At 43.9% G+C, this 19,750-nt stretch overlaps 1 protein-coding gene across 1 annotated transcript in view; it reads left to right on the top strand.

The window, feature by feature from the left end:
• The window catches only part of Rin2 (Ras and Rab interactor 2), a 158,748-nt gene that overhangs the window by 82,039 nt on the left and 56,959 nt on the right, over positions 1 to 19,750 (top strand).

Below are 19,750 nucleotides of genomic sequence, written 5' to 3'. Positions count from 1 at the left end.
AGGACAGGCAGGGCTACACGGAGAAACCCTGTCTTGAGAAAACCAAAACAAACAAACAGAAAGAATGTGTAAAGTGAGTTTTGGAGACACTAACAACCAAGAAAATGGTTCCCAGCCGCTTGCTGTCACTCCTGTACACACTGTTGGAAGGAGTTCCCATTTCCTGAGAGAGGAGTGGTTTTTACTGACAGAGTTTTAAATTTCAAAAAAGTTGCTGTCATAGCATGACAATTCCTGTAAACCCATTCACTGCCCTAGTTCCAGCTCTCTAATTGCTTACACTCGTCCCCACTTGCTCTGTCACTGCTGTCTTCATAAGTACACGAGAGTGCAATGGTGTCGGGATGTGTGAGTGTGTGTCTGTCTCTGTGTGTGTCTGTCTGTGTGCATGTGTGTCTGTGTGATTTCCTCTTTCTATAAGGAGCTCCATACACGGTAGCATATTTTCTGAGCCACTTGAGAATATACTAAAGGAACCCCAACTATGTAGCTCTAAATCCTGAGAACAATGACTTTTATTGATTGATTGATTGATTCATTCATTCATTCATTATTTTGAGGCACGATGTTACTGTAAGCCTAAGGTGGCCTTGAACTCAAAATCCTCCTGTCTTTGCTTCTAGATTTCTGGGAGTGCAGGTGTGTGCCAGCACATCTGGCTTATAAACCCTGTTATTTCATCACAGCCCATGATGAAAACTGAGAAATTAAGCATTGGTCAAAGAATCTTCTTTAGCCCATCATCTGGGTTTGTCGATGGCTCCAGCTGTCGTTAAGTAACTTCTTTCCCCGTCTTCCTAGATCCTCGCAGGGTCTCCCATAGCATTCATGTGTTATGAGTCTTTTGTCTCCAAATGGCTCTGTTGCATTTGTTTTGCTGATCCAGGGTTTAATTTCCTACCGAGATGTCACGTGTTATAGATAGGACTCCCATCAATGTCCAGCCTAAAGTTTCACTAAGTTCGTATACTTGGTACTGATTTTAAATGGTGTTTGTGTGTGAAGCCGAGGAATAAATGCCATGACTCTTAGAATAGCTGATTGTTGTGAGTGAGTGAGTGAGTCCAAGAGCTGGTGGCATGATTCAATGTTAGCAAGCTTCCCAGTCTGTGCAAGGGCTGAGGTTCCATCTCCAATGTCAACCATGTGATGGGTCATCTTCAGGGTCAAGGTGGCTGGCTTAGAATCATTAGGACATCAGAGCACACCTGTCTCTGAGGGCATTTCCAGAGGATTAACAGAGAGGAAATCACTCACTTCACCATCTCAAGAGCTGGAAGCACAGGTGGGATACAAGCAGACCAGGGGTAAGGGAAGAAAGGCCAGTACCCACCCCCTCACCACTCCGTGCCTGCTTCCTGCTTCCTGCTTCCTGCTTTGTCATGTTGTGAGCTGCTGTGTCTGCCATGCCTTTCCCAATCCAGCAGACTGACCCCTCTGGAACTATGAGCCAAAGTCAATCCTTCCTTCCACAATGCGCTTTTCCAGGCATTTTTATCACAATAATTAAAAATAACCAATATAACTAGAAACTAAACAAACAAAAAAAACATGAATGAAGCCTGGCGGTGGTGGTGCACGCCTTTAATCCCAGCACTTGGGAGGCAGAGGCAGGCGGATCTCTGTGAGTTCGAGGCCAGCCTGGTTTACAAGAGCTAGTTCCAGGACAGGCTCCAAAACCACAGAGAAACATTGTCTCAAAAAACAAAAACAAACAAACAAAAAACATGAATGAGCCTGCTGTGTGGATATACAGCCAGCCACCATGACCTTAGGACCACACAAGGGAGGAAGGCTACAGCCTCTGGTAGCATGTGAGAACTTTGTAAGCATATACCACATTTTATTTACATGTTCTTCCATCTGTGGATTCTGGACTTGCTTCCACCTCTTGGCTGTTGTGCATAGTGATGCTAAGAACAGAAGTCGGAGTCCTACGGCAGCTGGCACCTATTTCTGACTATCCACTCTTGGTGTTTTGATAGTTAGATTAAGCTGAGCATTAAAAACAGATTCCAAAGCTCAGCCTCAACTCCAAGAATCTTTCTCAAGTATGTACAACTTGATTCAGACAAAAGTCATCTGGCCACAGAAAAATTTTCTCAGCTGAAGCGAAATACTATATAAATCAGAATAAAACGGGCTTCCCACTGTTCTCCATAGACACAAGGAATGAGAGACTTGGTGTTTGAGCTTGTCCGGGTTGATCATCCCTGTTGCATCAGATGGGCCCTCCTGGGATATCCCAGCCCAGCATCTTGATTCCAGAAGGTCAGTCACACTAGAAAGATCCTGGCATTGTTATCTGGGATGCTCATCCTGAGCCACTCTACTGACTGTAACCAGCAGGCCTTGCTTCACTGTCCTGGCTAGTCAATGCTCCAGGACATGAAGACATCGAGGTGTAAGAAAGCATTTTGTCCCCAGCATCTGAGTGTATCCCTCACAGAGATGATCTCATCCTGTGTGAAAAGAACCAATGAAAATGCGAGGGTGGGGTTACCTCACACTTGGGATCCTCTGGGACTTGCATCAGGACTGGTGTTATCATGATCATTTCCACAAAAGTAAGTCTCTGCAGCATGGGCTCATAAACAGACGTCTTCTATTCAATAGCAAGAGCAAACCCACAACAACAACAACAACAACAACAATGGTCTTCTACTATGATATCTGTTTCTCTTGTTATTTTTAAATTGTAGTTAAGCATGTGTGACATAAAATATATAATTTCAGCCCTTTTAAAATGTACACTTCTGGGGCATTAAGTGCATTCATGTTATTGTGCAACCATTGCCACCCTTCACCTCTCAAATTCTTTTCATCTTGCAAAACTGAAACTGTTCTCACCAAACTGCCCTTCATTTCCCCTCATCTTGGTCACCACCTTTCTCTCTGCTTCTGTGACTATGACCACTTTAGGTTCTTCCTGCAAGTGGACTCATGCTATTTAGCCTTGTCAGACCGGCTTGTTTCATTTAGCATGATATCTTCAGGATCCGTCCAGTGTTGTAGTCTGTATCAGAGTGTCCTTCCGCCTTCAGGATGAGTGAGAATACTCCATCATCGCACTGAACTTACCCATTCATTAAAGAATGCTATGCAGTAGACTTTGGGTCTGGCTAATTTCAACGTGTTATTTTTTTTATTATTTGCAAGGTTTTTTTGTTTGTTTGTTTCTGTTTTTGTTTTGCTTTTCAAGGCAGGGTTTCTCTGTAGCTTTGGAGCCTGTCCTGGAACTAGCTCTTGTAGAACACCAGGCTGGCCTCGAACTCACAGAGATCTGCCTGTCTCTGCCTCCCAAGTGCGCCACCACTGCCCAGCTCTTATTTGCAAATTCTTTACCATAAAGTTTTAATTTTAAAAAAAAAAGAAAGAAAGAAAGAAAAATGCTATGCAGTTCTCTTGCCCTGAGTGGGAATAGTAAAACTCTGATTAAGAAACCCAGTCACTTACAAGGAGCAGGAACCAGTGTGTTGTGGTGGGCCTGTGTGAAGTTCAACAGGTCTAAAGTTGAATCCAAGTACCTATTTTGAAATGAAAACCCCAGTGTTTGCTGGCTGGGAGAGGTGAACTACTTAAGAAGTGTGCTATTGATTTGGGAATCTAGCCTGAGATTCTAGAAACTTCCATATTGTTTTCCATGGTGGCTATACTAAGCTGTACTAAGCTGTATTCCTGCAGGTGATCAATAAGAGCTGGAGTAGTCTTCAGACCCAGCACTTGTTACTTTCTTTCTAGTGGCCATTCTGATTGGACAATTTTGATCCTCATCTCCCTGATGATTAATGATGTTAAGCATTGTTCTTATGTGCTCATTGACCATTTGTATATTGTAGTTTAGAGGCATATCTATTTGGGTCCCTTGTTCATTTCTAAAAAAAAATAATGTTGTTTTTCTAGCTGCTGAGTTAATCTGAGTTTCTTATAGAGTCTGTCTATTAACCCCTTGCCATATTCAAAATTCAAATGCTTTCTCTCCTTGTTTCTTTTGCTGTAAAGACTTTTAGTTTTATGTGTAACCTATTTTGCATTTTTTTTTTGCCTTTGTTGTCTATGTTTTTGAGATCTTGTCCAAAAATATGTGTGGCCTTAAAAATGTGCTGGAGAAGTCCCCTATGCTATCATCTAGTAGTTTTATAGTTTTGGTTCTTAAATTTAAGTCTTTAATCTATTTGAGGTCATTTTTACATACAGTTGGAGCTAGGGATCTAGTTTCACTCTTAACCGTGTAGACATCCAATTTTCTCAGCATCATTCAATAAGGAGTTTGCCACTCTAAAGGTCTGTCAGCATACTAGTCAAAAATCAGCTTTCTGTAACTGTGGGTTTATTTCTGTTCCCTCTATTCTGTTCCATTGGCCCATGTGACTGTTTTTATGCCAGTGCCATACTGTTCTGATTTCTGTAGCTTTGTAGAATATTCTAAAGTTGGGTTGTCTGGTGATTTTAGCTTTGTTCTTCCTGCTCAAAATTGCGTTGGTTATTCAGTGCCTTCAGTGTTTTCAAATAAATTTTAGGATTGGTTTTTCTTAATTATTATGAAGGATCCCATTGGAATTTTAATACAGATTGCCTTGAATTAGTAGATTCCTTTGGGTGGTATGGATATTTTAATAATATAAATTTTGCAATTGACAAACATGGGTTAGCTTTTCACTTATTTGTATTTTTTTTCTTCCATCATTGTTGTATGGTTTTCCCTGTAAATAACTCTCCTACTCTTGGGTGTACATCCAAAAGAAATGACCAAGAGATGAGTGTTCTCCCGTGTTTGCTGCACCACTATCCATAGCCAATAGACTTGTGAACCAAACTATGCTAAGTGGCAATGGGAAGATGGGTAAAGAAAAACTGGTATAGTGAGCCCTCATATCTGTGCATTTCACATCTATGATTTTGAACAAACATAATTGAGAAATATCAAGGGGAATGATTATATCTATGCTGAGCCTATATCAGCTTTGTTAACCTTCTTGCCATTATTTTTGAAATGATACAGTATAAGAACAACTTACCCAATCCAGGGATGACTTAAGATGCAAAGAAGGACTGCGAAGGTATTGTGAAAATTCTACCATTTTATGAAAACTAATATGAGCGTCTGAGAATTCAGTACCTGGGGAATCCTGGCACCTATGTTGTCTAGGGGGTAGGCACAGAAAGCTCAAGTAGAGGAACAGGAAGTGAGGCCAGAAGAGGCAGCCAACTCCTGACTATCCCAGCTGAGAGCTTTCCTAGGCTATTGATTCTCCAGTGTTTCAGGGTTGTTCTGTGCAGAGACCTCATGCGCTTGCCGTAGAAAATTGGCACTGCAGGAGCACGGCGGCTGTGGGGCCTGTGCAGCACTGGTAGCACCTGCTATGAAAGTCCTGTCAGAAGCAGCCCCGGGGACTCAGCAGCTTCCAGGAGAGGAACAAGGCCTTTGTGTTGCACCGAGTTTAGCATCTCAGTGATTCATCCCTGAATCTCAGTGATTGCCTGCCTGAAAATGAGAATACCCGTGCTACACATTTGCTTACGATGCAAATTCCCCTTTCGGCATCTCCCCACCTTGCCCCTTCTCTAGCCTCAGAGTATGTGCTCAGAAGACCTGATCATCCTGGGCTTGCAGAAAACATCTCCGTGTTGCAAAATCCTCATCCTGATGTTGCAAGTTGCAGATTCATGCCTACACTCTAGTTCTTCCCTTTTGAACACTTGGTCTAGTCTTTTTATTACGATTATTATTAAAACCCGAACTACAGATACTGCGGCACTTGGTGTGCCGGGGCAGTGCTCTACATTCGCATACCACCATACTGTTCTGGCGGTCACTCCCTGGAGATGATTGTCCCCAGAGAGCCTATAGCCAGTAGGTCTGGTGGATCTGGCACACTGTGTTCCCTGCCTGGACACATACTGCTCATGGGTTCACTGTGCGTCTGCAAGGTTCATGGCAGTTTTATGTCACCATGTTGAACAGGTTGGCATTATGGGTGCTCCCACTGTTATTGAAGGAGAGACTTCTTTATTGAGTTACCCCAGATCACATCCCGTGTTTTTCGGGCTGGGTTAAAAACCTCTGGGAAAATGATACTTTGCTCGCAGATAATGATGCTTAGTGAGTTTGAAATTATAGGGATTTGGCATGGGTTGGGTAGAACCAATGAGGCACGAGGAAAATTACAGATTTAGCTTGTATTTTTTTAATTAGGGGGAAAAGTATGTTCTACATAACTAATGCTTGGAATAAAGAATGTGACTGCATATTAAAGTCAACCCTGGTATGTAACTGAGATTCATTTGGGAAGGAAGGAAGGAAGGAAGGAAGGAAGGAAGGAAGGAAGGAAGGAAGGAAGGAAGGAAGGAAGGAAAATAGAATAAAAAGGAAGAAGGAAGGGAGGGAAGACAGCCTATAGATAGGTGTAGTGATGCAGACCTGTGATCTCAGCACTTAGGATGCATCGCAAATTCCAGCACAGCCTGGACTGCATAGCAAGGCCGAGTGAGCCCGGTCGTATAATGAGACTGTTTAGGAGAGATAGGTGAGAACCACAGTGACTAACAACTAACTCACTGGTTCCAGGGAAGGGAGCACGATGAATCACTAGCTCCGCCATGGCCACTGACAGAACATCCTAGACTGTTTATCAAGTCCTGCACCAATACAGGAACCTGGTGTTTCCATTTGCATAAAGCAGAATTAAGCCCCTGTCACCAAAGTATTAAATAGAAGAGACCAGGGGCTCTGAGAACAAGACAGCCAGTGAATCCCTCTGCTGTACAGGTCGGGTTCACTCTGTGCTCGACCCACTGAACTACTCTTTTGCAAATGAAGATATCTGTTTATTCTTTGAGTAAAAAAAAAACAAATGTGAATCAATTTAGAAATGTTTGCAAAAGTATAAATAAAGAAAAAGGCCATCACCTGTATTGTGTTGTACCTACAGTTGCTCTAACGGAAATGAGCCCAGAGAGCAGTGAGTTTCCAGGTTTTTGTGCTGTTAGTTTATAATTCTATTACATCATCCCATGCATAAATGCATACAGATATATTATACAAGTGGGCTCAGAGGACACATACTGTTTTGCAGTATCTTTATCTTAGTAACGCAAGCCAGTTTCATTGTTTGTTGGCTGCATAATATTCTGCCCTGTTGCTGTGCCACCCTGTTGACATTGACCCAGGACCACAGTTGCTAGACATCTAGTCCTTTCTCCATTGTATGGTGTTACAAATGGTGCTGCTGAGACCATCCTTTCATGTGTCTTTCTTTGGGTGGATTCCTTAAAGTCCGATAGGTTTCGTATTCAGAATGATGACCTATGTATTCAGATTGCCTTCCAGAAAGAGTGAGTCAGTCATTCCTTTCCCTCTGGTGCTTGGAGAAAGCCCACTGAAGACAGCTGCTCATAGGAAGTAAGAAAAAAAGAGGAAGTGAGTGTGACACCACCAGACTCAGGGAAGGCCCAGTGGGGCATCTGGGGATGCCGGATTTGAGTTCCAAAAAAGCATCAGAAGCCTGCTTCACTCCTTAGTATTGAGGAAACTGAAGTCTCTAGAATTTAAACAACCCCTGAAATCACTCCCCAAGACCACGACTGCACAACTGACAAACCTCAAAAGAGATAACCCCAAACTTCAAGGCTAATTTTGACAAAGTGGAAAAAAAAAGCAATGCTATGGTTAGATTGTGTCCGCCATGGAGATGTCATCCCATTGCAATAACGCTGAAGTGGAACCTTACCCTTGCTGAAGTAGTTAGGTCACTGGGTGCTGTCCTGGAGAATGTGTCCAGGCTGTTAGCATGGACGTGGCTTGGTTATCTGAAGGGTGAGCTCTGGTGAATGATGGGTGCAACCACCTTCCTCTCTCATACACACATGCATGCCTGTCTTTCCACCTTCTTCCACGGAGAACGCCTCTGCTCGGTGCAGCTCCCAGACTTCGCGCGCTCCAGAACTGCAAGAAATAAATCTCTGTTCTTTATAAATTACCCAACCGTGGGTATTTTGTTATAACAGCATAAAACAGTATGTTGCAGATTGTTGTAATTCGTTAATGAGAAAATCAACACCTTTTTTTTAAAAAAAAATTTAATTTATGTGTATGAGTGTTTTGCCAGCATGAATGTCTGTACACCATGTGTGTGCTGTACCAATGAAGGTCGTTAGAAGTGGGTGTTAGATCCTTTGGAACTGGAGTTATGGATGGTTGTGAGCCATCATGCGGTTGCTAAACCCAGTTCTTCTACAAGAGCAGCAAGTACTCATAACTGCTGAACCATCTCTCCAGTCCCAAAGCAACAGCTTGTAAAGACTATTTCTGGGTAACAGAAACTATAAAATGAGGAGTCAAAGGAAGGCCAGTACAGTGCTATATACCTGTAGTCCCAACACTTGGAGAGACTGAGGCAGGAAGACCTTGAATTAGAAGCCAGCCTGGGCTACATACTGAGACTCTGTCTCAAAAAAACAAAGAAACAGGGGCCTGGAGAGATGACTTGGTGGTTAAGAGCACAGGCTACTCTTCCAGATTCTTCCAGAGGGCCCTGGGTTCAATTCCCAGCACCCACATGGCAGTTCACAATTGTCTGTAACTCCAAGATCTGACACTTTTACCCAGACATATATGCAGAGAAAACACCAATGCACATAAAATAAAAATAGATTATAAACAAACAAACAAACAAAATAAGCACACAATACAACTAAGGTAAACATAATCAGTGCATGGAAAAGGACTCTTTCCTTCTGGTCTTCTTCGCTCACATCCCTCCCTGCTTTGCCTCCTCCCTATTCCTGAACCCCTTTCCTTCCCTCTACTTCCTCCTCCAACCTCCCTCTTTGAAATAATGTATCCCAGACTGGCCTCTAACTTGTAATCAAGCACCCTGCCTCAGCCTCCAGAGTGCTGGGATTACAGGCATGCATCCCTATACTGTTGCTAAGAACAGCATCTTGAACTACCTTTAACATCTTCTGTGAGTAAGCATGTGTGTGTGTGTGTGTGTGTGTGTTTATGTATATCCCAACCTTGATATCACCAATATTTAATAATCGTTTGGCCCATAAACAGCACAACTCCATACAGTTCAATCTAATACAGAACTGCTTGAAGACATAAGATACTAAAAAACTAAGACTGTCGATGTTCTGTTTTCTACTAAACAAGTATTGGGCAGTTTGTGGATCTTTCCCAAGTTAGCATATGGTCTTATAGTCTAGACCGTCATCCAAGTAAGAATCAAACAATTTGATACCTGAAATGGCATGAGCTTGACTTGTTGGTGCACAATGGTAACTCTGTCTGTTTAGTACATTTTTTTTGATTGATTTTATGTGTATGGATATTTTGCCTGCATGTGTGTCTATGCACCACTTGCATGCCCAGTGCCCACAGAGGCCAGAAGAGGGCATCAGGTCCTCTAGAGCTGGAGTTACAAACAGTCATGAGCTGTCATATGGGTGCTGGGAATCACTCATATCCTCTAGAGAAGCTGCCAGTGCTCTTAAACACTGAGGATGTCTCCAGTCCCACCCCCAAGCATCACTGGTAACTTTGAAAGAAAACTTTCTTCCCAGTCTTGTGTTGTTTTCTTAGCTGTAGAAATAGGCTCTGAACTATGTGTGGATGGGGAACTTCAGTGTTAACTGTGAAAGCCTCAAGGGTTTCATCTGAAGGCTGGAAAGCTGGCCGAGCCACACTGGGTTTTCATTTTCATTTCCTAGGCTGTGTTTCCTCCAGGGCGCCTGTGCACTATGCAACTATCTGCTTGCTCACACTTCCGGTCCGCCACACTAGAAGGCCTGCACAGTTCTTGGCCGTGCCCACAGTAGCAAAGGCACTGGATTGGGAAACAGGGTGGCCATCATTGTCATTCAGATCAGTTTTGTAACCCCAGGACGCTCGTCCTGCAAACAGTGTGTCTGTTACAAAGAAGTCACTGGTACTTAACTCATTCGACTGCAGATCTCTTCGTCCTGAGCTTCAGAAGTCAGGACATCTCAGGTCTATTGTGGGATTTCAGAGCCGCCCGTTCTGAAATCCTATGCAGCTTGCACTCCATGGTATATGCAGTTCCTGGCAGTCTGCGACATAAGAGTGTATTGTAGGAGGGGGGCACTTGTTGGTTCCTGGCCACTTAGCCCCGAAATAACCACACAGAAACTGTATTAATTAAATCACTGCTTGACCCATTAGCTCTAGCTTCTTTTTTTTTTTTTTTTTTTTTTTTTTTTGATTTTTCGAGACAGGGTTTCTCTGTGGCTTTGGAGCCTGTCCTGGAACTAGCTCTTGTAGACCAGGCTGGCCTCGAACTCACAGAGATCCACCTGCCTCTGCCTCCCGAGTGCTGGGATTAAAGGCGTGCGCCATAGCTCTAGCTTCTTATTGGCTAACTCTTACATATTAATTTAACCCATTTCTATTAATCTGTGTATCGTCATATGTCTGTGGCTTACCGGCTAAAGTTCTGGCATCTACTACATAGCATCTCTCTGACTCCTTCTCTCTCCCAGCATTCAGCTTAGTTTTCCCTGCCTAGCTCTGTTCCCCTATAGCCTGCTATAGGCCCAAAGCAGTTTCTTTATTTATTAATGGTAATCATAGCATACAGAGGGAAATCCCACATCAAGAGTGTGTCTTATAATTGGAAATAACTTAAATTTGATGGAACATACAATGACTTACTGCTCTTCCCCATTGTAACCTGGAACCTTATGCCATTTTATTCTCTTCGAGATGGATCTTACTCTATATACAACCCAAGCTGGAGCCCTGGAACTCACTGTGTATCTAGTCTACTCTAGTCTCAAAGTCAAGATCTCCCCACCTCTGTCTCCAGAGTGCTGCTGGCGTTACAGACATGGGTCACTACATCTGGCTTATGAACACTTCCTGGAAATATAAAAACATAAAATCAAGCCTCAAACTCAATCGCTCAAGCAAATCAGTGCTGTAGAAAAGGCCCAAACACCCAGAATTCCATCCTTCAAAGTGCTTCTGTTCTGTGGCGTGGCCCGGAATCTGAAAGCACAGCCATGGGCAGAAAGGAGGAGCCGTCTGGCACCTGAGGGCCAGGGCTCTATCAGTGGCACTGAGCCTGTGACACCCCAGCCTCCACCATATTGGGAGCCTTGTCTGGCAAAATGGAGCCAGTTTTGGTCTCTTTGACCTGCTGGCACATGGGGCTGATAACTTAGTTAGTAGGAGAAGCATGGTTTAAAGCAGATGGTACCACACTAAGAGCTTCTGCTTCATGGGAGTGAGGAAGAGAACAGTCGCAAGCATAGTGCTTTAAAAAAAATTCTTCACCATAGCTTAAAAAATAATGTTTTCATTGTGGCATTAAATGCATAAGTATATATTGTTGTATTTTGTTCATGTTATCTTCCACTGTCTTCCCTTTTTCCTCTCCTCCCCCTCCTGCTAGTTCCTTTCCTGAGTCCAGAGAGTCTCCCTTCTGATTTCATGTTCCATGTGTATGTGGGGTTTGGGGTGGATGGATGGGTGGATGGATGGATGGATAGATAGACAGATTACATGGGAGAGAAGCCAGGTATTATATAGTGTTTCTGCCCCTCATTACCCTCTTATTCTCCCCTCCCTTTAGACCTCTTTCTTATTTTCATGTCAAACAAGGGCATGTATGTGTATATGTGTATATACATGCATATATATTATTTGTTTTGAAAGTTAAAAGTCCACATTTAAAAAATGAGACAGTCATTTTCTGAGTGTTCAGCAGACCCTCTTTGGTAGATATCTCAATTCCTCCTACTTCCCCATCCTGTCCAGCTGAGGATAAAGGACTCCAGCTCCGCAGTGTCCTGGTTTACCCCCTGTCTGGAAGGCAAACAAACAAGGAAGTTACCAAGAGGAAGATTCTGGGAGAAGGAAGAGCAGTCAGTTCATTTATGGGGACAGCTCGGGCCTTGGAGAATACAGTGCTAGACAAAAAGGCTGGCCTTCCTGGGGAAGTTGCAATCACTGGAGGACACTTGCCTCAGGCAAGAAGTTACCGCAGGCAAGCCCAGCAGCTGGAATGGTTAAGGTTGTGGGTCCAAGCAGGAAGGCAGAGGGCTTCTTAGGCTGTGTTCTTCAGAATCAAGTCCAGAGCTGAAGATTTTCGTGGAAGTATCTTACCCAGAAATGCTCCCACAGAACCCCATAGAGGAGTCAGGGTTGAGCTGAGGGAGGAAGAGACTTCACACTGGTCTCCACTACCAAGCAGTTCATTAAGGTTGGCTTCAGCTCTGTCTGAAAGGGGAATGAGGACATGATGTTTCTTCAGAGTGGTCCTGTCGGGGATGAGGGAGCTGGGTGATCTATTGATACTTCATTACCAGCTGGTTGAAGTCCTTCTTGGTCTTTATGCAACAGACAAAACAGGTTCCAGCAGCAAGATGTCTCCTGTGACGAGACATGGGCTGGCTTGGTGAGCAAGGCCTTTTCCTGAGTATTCTCCCGAGGTGTGAGAGGTCCCAGTGTTGGAAGGGCAGGTCTTCAACAGAGCTACCAGCATCTGGTCTTCAAAGGGATTCTCAGGTCTGAGGAAGATCTAGCATACTGAAGTAATGGGCACCTGGTTCATCAATAACTTACGGTACCACCACATATAAGAGACATCGTGTCCTTAATTTTCCGAGGCTTCATTTAGTAGGAACAGATGTAGTCACCTCAGGGCAGTGAATGGTGGCTTAGAGTTGTAGGTTTGACAATATTTTTAGTTGCTTTGTTAATTTTGGAGTGGTTTTGTTTAGTTTCTTAAGACAGAGTCTTGCTGTGTAGCCCAGGCAAAGTCCTGATTTTATGTCACACACAAAATTAAATTCCAGAGGAATGAAAGACCAAGAAATGTATGTAAGTAAGCAGACTCATAGATAAGTCTAAGTAGAAAATATATGTACTCCTTACTACTTTAAGATAAGCAACAACCATAATGGAAATTTAGATGGTTCTTATTCTGCCTTCTAGCCTGGTAGTATATGTGTGCCTCATTACTTGGGAGGGTGAGGCAGGACTTAACAGTTCAAGGTCTTGCCTGGGTGACAGAGTGACAGGACAGCCTAGGCAATTTGGTAAGGCCTTGTCTTGAAGTTTGTTCTCTCTCTCTCTCTCTCTCTCTCTCTCTCTCTCTCTCTCTCTCTCTCCCTTCCTTCCTTCCTTCCTTTCTTCCTCTTCCTCCTCTTCCTTTTTCCTCTTCTTCCCTTTCTTCCTCCTCCTTTCTCTTCATGTATAAAGTGCCCCCAAAGGTTGGGTGTGGTGGTACATACCTTTAATACCAACACTTGGGAGCCAGAAGCAGGTGAATATCTATGAGTTAAAGGTCAGCGTTCGTATCAAATTCCAGGTCGGTGGGGCTACATAGTGAGATCCTGTCTAAGACAGACAGATAGATAGGCAAACAGGCAGGAAGACAGACAGACAGACTGACTGACTGACTGATTGATTGGTAAAGATAGACAGTCAGGCAGACAGATAATATTAGGGATAGGCTAGAGCTCAGTGCTAGAGTGCTTGGCTACCATGCACATGGCCCTGCATTCAAGCCCCAGTATTGATTCTATCATCATTAAAGGTTTGAGAAAAACATTAATTTAAAATAATCTGAAAAAGTACTTGAAATATATGGGACAATGGATTCAACTCACACCTTTGTATAACTTAACAAGAAAAGTAAAGAAACTCCCCAACTGAGCAACAGATGCATGAACAGGCAAAGAGAATTACAAATAGATAACAAAAATATACTTGGGACCAGAAAACCATAGCAAAAAAGAAAAGAATCTCATCATTAGATTGCACGAAGTTTAAGAATTATATATTGGGTATGCATATGGTGGTACCCCTTTAATCCCAGCCCTCAGGAGGAAGAGGCAGGCAGATATCTGTGAGTCTGAGGACATCCTGATCTAGTCCCAGGCCAGCCTCCATATCTAGGTCCAGGCCAAGTATAAATAATAATATTAAAATTGGATGTTGGGAGAGGGAAGTGCTTACCACAGTGCATTTGATACCCAGCACCAGAAGGGTTTAAGTTAAAATTGGATGAGTGGCTGGGGAGATGGTTCAGTGGAGAAAGCACTTGTTTGCCAAATTTGAGTTACTGGAATTTAGATCCTGGAACCCATGTAGAGTCTGGTGCAGTAGCCCACATTTGTAACCACAGTTTGCTTACAGTGAGATGGGAGACAGAGACAAGAGAACCTCCACAAGTCTGTAGCCCAGCTAGCCTGGCGTACACACTGCATGACAAGAGGCCCTGTCTCAAATAAGTTGAAGGCAAAGATCCATGCCCTAGATTGCTGTATGGTGTGTGCACATGCCCACATATAGGGAGACATTTAAAAATGGAATTGCAGATGTCCTTCAGTGGTTAAGAACACTAGCTGCTCTTCCAGAGGACACAGGTTCAATTCCCAGTATGCACACAGCAACTCACAACCATCTGTAACTCCAACTCCAAGGGGATCTAATGTCTTCTTTTAGCCCCTGAGGAGCCAAAGCACATATGTGTTGTACAGCCATACATGCAAGCATCATACCCTCACACATATATTTTTGAAAAATAGAATATCAAACTCAGACAAGTGCAACAATAAAAACTTTATTGTTGTTGTTTTGTTTTTCAAGACAGAGTCTTCCTGTGTAGCCTTGGCTGTCCTGTAACTTGCTCTGAAGACCAGGCTGGCCTTTAATTCATAGAGATCTGCCTGCCTCTGCCTCTGCCTCCCGAGTGCTAGGATTAAAGGTATGTGCCAACACCGCCCACAACTCTTTGGCAGAGGCAGTAATAAAAGGGGGCAAGGTCACCTGGATAACTGTGACACCACTGATAGCCTAAAGACATGGGTGCTGGTGTTCCTCTGAGCTCTCACATGCTACACAAGGAGAACCTGGGGTGTTCAGCCCCACACCGCTTGGGATAGCAAAGCACTGAAGTTGACCCCAGTGTCTCTCAAAGTTGAGTGGAAATGCCGATGGGAATAATGGTTCATGCTTGTAACCCAGCACTGAAGACACTGAGGCAGGGGGATTGCCACGGGTTCCACACAAGCTTGAGCCACACAGCAAACATTAGACCAACTAGAGCTATAGCATGTCCCTTCTAAAAATAGAGAAAGAAGCAAAAGGATATTAAATGGTGGTATTTCCTCACATTTCAGTGATTCCTGCCAGGTTCCATTTGATAAATCTCACAACATAACATTAGTAAGCTATGATACACATCAGTGTGATTCATTTCTCCGGGTGAAAAACACAGAGTAATAACATCTAAGGATGATCCAGCTGGGCATTGTCTCCAGCTTCTATACTCACAGCACTCAGAGGGCTGAGACAGGAGGTTTGCCTCAAGTTTGAGGCCAGTCTGAGCTACATTGTTCCAGGTCAGGTTGGGATACAAGTGAAACCTTGTCTCCAACAAAACAAAAACAAAGAAAATAGCTGATCATAGTGTCACATGTTTTTAATTCTAGTACTCAGAAGCAGGGAAGATCAGAAGTTCAAGGCCAACCTTGGCTATATAGTGGGTTTAAGGCCAGTATAGGTTATAGGAGACGTCTCAAAACAATAGCAACGAATACATCTCTACAAATGAAGGTGGCAGCCCTGGGCTACCTATATTCCCTGAAGATAGTTCCAGTAGCAAAGGTCGTTTGCAAGTGTGGAAGACGTCCAGCATTTTCAAAGTCCGCTTTGGAAAACCCCAAACGTGGGATGTACCCACCAGACCCACGAAGCAACTCCAGGTCAGCCGAATCAGACAGGGGAGGGAATTGTTTGGGTCATGTGATTTCTCAGGTCCTGCAGTAAGTCTGTTCCCACACGGTTGATTCCCAGAATGCAGAAGCCCACCAGACTCCAAGGCCAAGTTGATGAATTGGGGTATAGAAGGAGTTCTGAAGCTAGGAGCCAAGCGCCTGACTTTTCCCACACCCTGGGTTTCCAGCCTTTGCCCTATCAGCTGCACATCCCTTCTCAGGCGCTGATAACATTCCTGAGTGACACCAGGCATGTTCAGCCTTGCTCTCCAAGCACTTTCTTGTTTTATTTTTACTTGACCTTCAAGAGAATTATTCTCCTTTTATCTAACCCTAAAAGAAGAAAAGATTTGGGGTTCCTCCCTTTTTCCCTCCTCCCTCCTGTGTAAACAGAATTACATACAATGACTTTCCTTCCCATTAGAGAAAAACGGGTGCCGGGTAGATGAGAGACAGAGATGCCCCTGCCCCAGGTCCTTGCTGTCGGTGATCAGGGCCTCATCAGGGCTAAGTAATGAATGTGCCTCCCTTAAGTGTCACTTGCCATTAGCTTTCTATAATCTTGGTTGCTAGAAATAAGAGGCAATACACACACACATATATATGTGTATATACATACATACATGTATATATATATGTATGTATACACACACACACACACACACATATATGAGGAGGGTGGCACCAGTGGCAGTATTTGGTCCTCTGGTCATCCTTCCCATTACTTCAATCCTCGAGAGTCATAAGGATAAGACCATCATACTGCGACTTGTGATTGGCCCAAGGTGACTCTGCCCTCAGAGGAAGAGATGAGATTTGAAGGCCGCCCCCCCCCCCCGAGCTCCCAGATGGTCCAGTTACCACTGCTCTATACTGCCCAGCTGCAGACCTCCTCGGAACCCAATGGCACAAGTTAATGCGGATGAGGTTCTGCCTGCAGGGAAACTGCAGGATGATTACAGAGGGGTGCAAACTCCTGCCCAGGACCTGAGTGCACAGCTGGGGTCTCAAAGGTCGGGGGGGGGGCGGGAGAGAACTGAGCCCTCATCAATTATTTTCTCACTCTGGGCAGGGATGTCACATGCAATATCACTCAGGTGAATACCCCATGGGAACCAGAATGAGGGAGAGGACCAAAGACACAAGCCCTGGCCTGCCTTCCTCTCTCCTCCTGTGATTACCATGACCCACCCCCTCTGGCCTCCTGGTCCAAGTACCCAGCCATGCCAGCAACAATTTTCTCCCAGTTTATTTAATTTATGCTTTTTTACATGCTGAGGGGGCAAACCAGGGTCTTAGATGTGACTAGGCAAGTGTCACAGTCCCAGCCATTCTTCCAGCTTCTGAATAGATATGCATCACCATTTTGTACTGAGCCTTGTGACTTAGTCCTGCTGGGGAAAGAAAATGAAGATACTAAGCCGGGTAGTGGCACATTCCTTTAATCCCAGTACTTGGGAGGCAGAGGCAGGCCATTCTCTGAGTTCAAGGTCAGCTTTGTCTACAGAGTGAGTTCCAGGATAGCCAGGGCTATGCTTGAAACAAACCAAACCAAACAAACAAAAAACATAAAAAAAAATTAGAAAGAAAAGAATCAACATATTTCCCTGGCTTTGATGGTGGAGCTCTGCTGTATTCTACCTTGGAATGATTGTCTGTTAGGTTCAAACCTTAGTTACTGTGTGCTATTTGGGTCTGGGAATAAGAATCATTGTCTCACCAACATTATGTCACGACAACCTGATGTCCCACTTGACCCTCTGACTACACCACGTAACAGGTTCTGCTGCCCCCTTCCCCAGAGTCTGCAGACTTCCTGTGTGACCAGAGTGGTAAGAAGCCACACTCAAGGACCAGATTTTCAGATGCTTCAACATCCAGTCCTCTCTGGACCATAGCCTCAGCATCCAGGCCTCTAGACCATAGCCTAAGCATCCAGGCCTCTCTAGACCATAGCCTCAGCATCTAGGCCTCTCTGGACCACAGCCTCAGCATGGTGGAGCTTCAGCAAAGACATTCAGATTCCTATACTGGCACTTGGGTTTGGGGTTGTGTAAGTTGTAGAAACTTTAGTTAATAGCATCGGGTTTATGCAAGAGCTCTTGGTGGCTTTAACGTGGGTCCCTGCAATTGGTTAATGGGTTATCTCTGTCCTCAAAGGATGAATTTAGGAAGAACCAAAATGTAAGATATTAGAACAAAAGCTTTTAAGAATTAAAAATAAGCACAAATTTATCAAAGAACAATGTGAATATCTCCCAATGCCCAATCCATAGGATACTTCAGGGAGGAAGGAACGGCTCTCGATGATACATTTGCTGGTTGGGGAGCCTGATGGGTGTAAAAAACTCAAAAAGCTAAACTACTTGGCATAATACCACATGCCTATAATCCCAGTGCTCAGGAGGCTCAGGCAGGAGAATTGCCTTGATTTCTAGGCCAGCTTTGGTATGCACAGTGAGTTCCAAGCCATCCTGAACTACATAGCAAAGTCCTTTCTCAAAATACCGAAACAAAAACTTCAGTAAGAAAGAGAAGCTGAAGCAGGAGGATCTCAAGGCTAATTGCTATACGTAGTGAGTTCAAGGCCAGCCTGGGATACCTGGCAGAGCCTGACTCTCTCAGTGGCTCAGTGACCCATCAGTCAATCCATCAATGCTGGAGATATAACTCTGGTAGAATATTTACATAGTGTGCGTGAGTTTGATCCCTAGAACCACACAAAAATTTCATTTGTAAGTACTGCATTATTTAATTGTTTGCTGCTTTTTGAACCAGTGTCTCATTATGTAGCTCAGACTTATTTCAAATTCTTTATATTTTGTAGCAGGCTTTCTCAGACTACCAGTCCCCAAATGACAACACAGAGACTTATCAATTATGAATGCTCAGCCTTATTGTATGCTTGTCCCACTAGCTGTTATAACTTAATTTAACCTGTTTCTCTTCATCTACATTTTGCCTTGGTTTTTTTTTGTTGTTTTTGTTTTTGTTTTTTTACCTTTCTTTCATTCTGTATGTCCTACTCCATATCTTGCTGACTGGTGGCTGCCTGGCTGGCTGGCCCCGAGCATCTCCCTTTCTTTCTCCCCCGTTTCTCCCTCTCTCCTCTCAAGCTTAGGTTCCTCCTCCTACTTCTTCTCTCTGCCCATCAGCCCCACCTATCCTGCTACTGCTTAGGTACTGGCTGTTCAGCTTTTTATTAAACTGCTCAGATGTCTTAGGCAGGCAAGGCAACACATCTTTACATTGTTAAACAAATGCAGCATAAACAAATGTAACACACATTTATATAACTAAAGTAATATTCCACAACATAAACAAATGTAACACATCTTTACATAGTTAAATATTCTACAATACCCCTTTCAGCCTCCTGAGTACAGAGATTATAGTTGTGTGCCAGCATGCCTTGTAATATTTTTTGTTTGTTTGTTTCTGAAACAAGGTCTCCCTCTGTAGCCCTGACTTGTCTAGAACTCATTATGTAGACCAGAATGACTTTCAACTTACAGAGATCTACCTGCCTCTGCCTCCTGAGTGCTGGGGCTAAAAGGGGTATGCTACCATAAATGGCTATTTGGGTTTCTTGGGAAAGGGACACATGTAGCTTGGGCTGACCTCAAACTCACCATTTAGCAAAGGCTGGCCTTGAACTTTTCTGTTGAACCTCCTGCTTCTGTCTCTTAAGTGCTTGGCTGACAGGCATACACCATTGGCCTAGCTAGTGCATCGTTAAAATGGGTTTGTTTACATGACCCAAATCTTGTTTGTCTCATACGGGATCTCATGTATCCCAGCTGGCTTTGAATTCCTTTAGATCTGAGGATGAGTTTCCCTCTTGATCTTTCAGCCCCCTCCTTCCTGAGTACTGAGATGCCTGTGTGCACCACTGTGCCCAGCGTGTGCAATGCTGGGAATCAAACCCAGAGCCTTGTGCATGCAAGGCATGCACTTTGCTACTGAGATATCTCCTAGCCCTTTTGGACACTTCTGTGAC

The sequence above is a fragment of the Arvicola amphibius genome, chromosome 5 (genome assembly GCF_903992535.2).
Source record: "Arvicola amphibius chromosome 5, mArvAmp1.2, whole genome shotgun sequence".
Lineage (NCBI taxonomy): Eukaryota > Metazoa > Chordata > Mammalia > Rodentia > Cricetidae > Arvicola > Arvicola amphibius.
Note: the sequence above shows the minus strand (reverse complement) of the source record. Positions and strands in the feature narration are given on the sequence as shown.